The sequence below is a fragment of the Penaeus vannamei genome, chromosome 14 (genome assembly GCF_042767895.1).
Source record: "Penaeus vannamei isolate JL-2024 chromosome 14, ASM4276789v1, whole genome shotgun sequence".
NCBI lineage: Eukaryota > Metazoa > Arthropoda > Malacostraca > Decapoda > Penaeidae > Penaeus > Penaeus vannamei.
The window spans coordinates 13,890,380-13,895,379 of record NC_091562.1 but is presented as its reverse complement, the minus strand read 5'-3'; the positions used below and the strand labels follow the sequence as shown (position 1 = coordinate 13,895,379).

The window sequence follows — 5,000 nt, the reverse complement described above, 5'->3', positions numbered from 1 at the left end:
AGCTATCTGTTGTTCTGGGAGAGTGTGGTTTCCCCCAAAGAAAATCTTCAACGGCTGCAGGTGCCCCGTAATTCTGAAAGATAAATAGGCACTCATTAACATATATGTATTGGTGTTCCTTTCATAATCAATGAATTTTAATTTCCAACTGATGCTTCCTAATTCTACATCTGCATATATATATACATTCACACACACATATCGACACACACACACACACACACACATACATAATGCATACATGCACACGCACACACATTTATGTGCGTTGTGTGCGCACACATAAATAGAAAGATATAGGGACATATACACACTCACACAGGTACTACATTTAGATGTAAAGTAGTAGATATAAATACTCTCGTACCATACTGTACCCCAGTCTTGGCTTGACACACAAAATAAAAACAAGCTGAAACCGGACAGTGCAGAAAATAGCATTGACAAAATCCCGAACCACACTTACTTAATGAGGAAACACATTTAGAAATGACACTTGTAAAGCCTCTCTGGTTTATCTATAGAGATTTGGTCACCATTTTATCTAAATAGGCCCTATACTTTTTTCTTCTAATTCTAACATTTACATCTTCGAACTCTTCTTTTCATATCCGTATACATTTACGTATGGTATAAACACACACACAAACATAAATGTGTGCATATACATATAGGTATAGTGTATATACAGTATACACTATATTTTCTTCTGCTACCTCAAATATCTCAAACACTTTTTTGTCGCAAACAAGAATAAAGCCAATATTTATGGGGCTTCCGTAACGCAACCAGGGTATATGTACTTTTATACATACATACATACATACATATATATATATATATATATATATATATATATATATATATATATATATATATATATATATTACATATGTGTGCTCGTAGGCTTGTATCAATAGGCCATGCATCTCCCTTTTCACTTGCGAGAAGCCTTGTTCTCAGGAAGGAAATCGCAGCCGAAATGTCACTTCCTCGAGGACTCACAAACCCCAGGTCACGTGACACCCGCCCTTCACTCCGTCGAGAGTATCCGGTACATCCCTTCCTCTCTCCTCTTTCTTTTCTTCCTCATTTCCTTTTTCCATTTTTTTCCCATTTCTCCTGTTTCCTCTCTTCTGTCATTCTTATTTTTCATCGATTGGCTCTTAATTATCAATTTCGTTTTCTCTACGTTCTTCCTTCATTCAATTTTCTTTTCCCTTTTCTATCTGGTCCTCTTTTCTACCCCCCCCCCTCCCCTTTTTTTAAAATTTGGACAAGAACCATTGCCCGTTTACATGTGAAGGTGTCCGTATACCTGGGTTCGTGCATATGTATGTACATACATGTGTGCGTAAGTGTATGCGAGCGTGTGTCCGTATGCGTCAGCCTGTATCCTCTTTGTTCCGAATAAGTGATAGTGGATAGCGGATGGGTGTGGCTGATAACTCTGTTTGTGTCCTCATTCATCAGCTGATACGCACACACCTGAAAGTTTTACTTTTTTTTTTAATTGAAAGGAAATATCAGTAATAAAAAGTATGTTTTTGTGGGTATACCCCAGTTATGTATATTACTAAATCAAAGTTCTGGTCTATATATTATACTCATCAGTGAAATTAGACGATATCCTAATAAGCACCAATCAGAAACATAGTAAATTCTTCGTACAGCACAGAATAAAATCCTACGCCACTCCCTCAACACGAAAGGAAATCCTACACCAATCCTTGACACAGATGTCTCCTACTCTAACCCTCAGCGTAGAAAGCAACTTCCACTAAACCCTTACTTAAGAAACCCTTTCCCAAACAAGGAAACCAATCCCCATCAATCCCCAATATAGAAAAGGAATTCTAAGCCATTCGCGAATGTAGACAGCAATCCCATACCAATCCTCCAACATGGAAAAAAGAAAATCTACACCAATTTCTTGCATGAAAAGAAATCCTATACCAATCTTCAACACAGACAGAAATCCTTTACACCAAATCCCCAACATGAAAACAAATCTTTTATACCAACCCTCAACATAGATCTAAATCCTACACCGTCCTATCACAGAAATAAATCCGAAACACCAATCCCCAACACGGAAAGAAATCCCACATTAACCCCACACATGAAAAAATCCTAAACATGGGAAATACAACAGCTACACAGACCCATCTTAGCTACGTTGTGGTCACGTGACTCGCCATATGACTGCCATCAAGCCCATAAATCACTGGGTGTTGGTCCTAAGCTAATAGTCGCCTTATAAGGTGTAAATGCTGAGAAGTAACTTTCATTTCGCACCTCTCACATGTTAAAGAAAGCCAAACAAATGAAAATGAAAACTGCTACTGTTGCTCCTTTCATTTCTATGTATTTATTGGTTTATTATCATTCTCATGCGGATCATCATTATCCTCCTTGCTATCATTTTTATCATTATCATTGTTGTCATTTTCTTTCAAAAATATTATCATCATTCTTGTTATCATCGTTGTTATCATTATTATCATCATTACTATAATTTTTGTTATCATTATCATCATCATTGCCATCAAAGTTATTATTGTTATCAACATTGCTATCATTATTATCATCATAATCAGCATTGCCATCAAAGTTATCATTATTATCATCATTGTTACCAGTTATCATTACTGTTATCATCACATTGCTATCGTTACCATTATAATTGAGGTTTAAGACGTAATACTGCCTATAATTTACATGTCCATATTGCCCTGAACAAGCCTACACGTTCACCCAAACCATAAAGTAGCAAGATTGCTCATGAGTATTGGCACACCAGGCCATCCTTCACCAGGCCATCCTTCGTGTTCAATGAAGTAGAAATGCGGGCGCAATAGGCCAGGATTAGCGGTTTGCTGGGCTCTGGGGAAGGGACTGTGAGTTCGATGTTCACACATGCGGTTCCATGCGGTATGTGCGGTCCCTATTGCATAAAAGTAAACATGTTGCGTGTCCAAATCACGTAAGCATGCACATGTATACACATATTCTTTCGCTCACGCAATTATTTACTCACATACATGCATACACTCATCTGTTCAATTGCAATAACACAAAATACACTCCCAACGCTCTATCCCTCACAACTACACTCATAACACACACACGCAATCATTTCCTCACATTGGCACACACTCATACACACTCACACTCACATAAACATTCCTGTGGACTCAGATGGTAATAATTACTAAGTATCCGACAGCTGCACAAGAACATATAATGTGACGTATTATATGTATATCTCTTAAGTCACCACCTGACAAAGAATAAATGAAAGTTAAGAAGCATTCTCATTAAATAAATAAAAACATAAAAATAGATAAATTATACTGAAGGGAATCCGATACAGAACAAAACAACGAACAAAAAGTAAGCATAGAAAACGGGAAATGACAATATATCTACGTCACAGTTGCGTCATCGTCTACAAACGTTGACAAGTTACCTCAAATCACCCCCCCCACCCCACCCCATCACCACCACCATCCTCCCCCCTCACTTCCTTGGAAGGATGTGGAGAGTTGAAAAAGCCGGATAAAGGAGAGGAAGTTGAGGCATCTTGTGAGAACTGTGAGGGTGTGCGAAGAGAAAAAAGAGGACGACGAAAGGGTAAAACCAAAAGAAGAGAGAGAAAGTGTGTGTGTGTGTGTGTGTGTGTGTGTGTGTGTGTGTGTGTGTGTGTGTGTGTGTGTGTGTGTGTGTGTGTGTGTGTGTGTGTGTGTGTGTGTGAGAGAGAGAGAGAGAGAGAGAGAGAGAGAGAGAAAGAGAGAGAGAGAGAGAGAGAGAGAGAGAGAGAGAGAGAGAATTAGAGAGGAGATAATGAGGGAGAATGGGAGAGAGAGAATGAGAGATAGAGAGAGAAAGAGATAATGTGAGAGAATTAGAGAGAGAAAGAGAGAATGTGAGAGAATTAGAGAGATAATGAGGGAGAATGAGAGAGAGAGAATCTGAGAGAATTAGAGAAAGAGATAATGAGGGAGAATGAGAGATAGATAGATAGAGAGAGAGAGAGAGAGTGAGAGGACAGACACAGATATACACACAGTTCGGCATCGCCACGTTGTCTCATTGCGCCCGTTGATACCCGTTGATAACACGTGACTCGCCGTTGATCGCGCTTACAACTGCCAAGGGGCGTCGTCAATGAATATCCGGCGCGCACGTGTTGCTGGGCCTTCCTGTTATAATTACCTCAAGAAAATTCTCTAAATGGAGACAAATTACACATCCTGGAAGTCGCAGACCCACGTCAAAAGAATCGTTTTTCGTGCCAGTCGTAATAGACATGGCAGCGGGCTTTTGCGGGGGCGTGGTGGTGGGGGTGGGCGTGCGGGCGTGCGGGCGTTATAAGAGCCTCATGTGACAAACATCCCGTGAATGGACGACAGGATGGGAGTGCGTGCAACAACAGGAAGCTCCAGATCGGCTTGTCATGTCTCATAACAAGGCAGACGGTAACAGCCCACGAGGTTTCAGAGCGGGCGGCTTGGGAACACGTGCTGGTCATTAGAGCCGGGAAAACAACCCTTATCAACAAGTGGCTCGTGGAAAATCGATTGTTAAAGAAATAATGAAAATATGATAAAAAATAGAAAAATAAAAGTGAAAAGCGTGGGCTGACATGTTATTAACTTTCCTTTAGGAGGAAGTGGCTCATAGAAGATCAGCTGTTAAAAAATAATAAAAAAAAAAATAATAAAAATAAGAAATAAAAGCTGGGACTGACACATTGTAAACTTTCCTTAAGACCTCGGAAGAAGGTAACGTATATTCCATAGGTGTGATTCAGAGAAGTAGATGACGTCATGCGTGTGACGTCACTCGATCGTTTTCTTTGTCCTCGTCAGCAGATCAACCATCTGGAAACCTTTGTAAAACTGAATTACCATGACTCTTAAATTCATCCTAAGAAACTCGATCTAATTTCCCCATCCAATAAAGTGTTAGATACTAAAAAATCCAAAAAGAAATAT

At 39.5% G+C, this 5,000-nt stretch overlaps 1 protein-coding gene across 1 annotated transcript in view; it reads right to left on the bottom strand.

The window, feature by feature from the left end:
- Positions 1-5,000, bottom strand: part of LOC113826735 (uncharacterized) — a 29,135-nt gene that overhangs the window by 18,808 nt on the left and 5,327 nt on the right. Inside the window, exon 2 of the mRNA XM_027379614.2 lies at positions 1-73. This exon is cut by the window's left edge and continues 498 nt beyond it. The gene's annotated coding sequence lies outside the window, so the exon portion shown is untranslated. The remainder of the gene's footprint in view (positions 74-5,000) is intronic.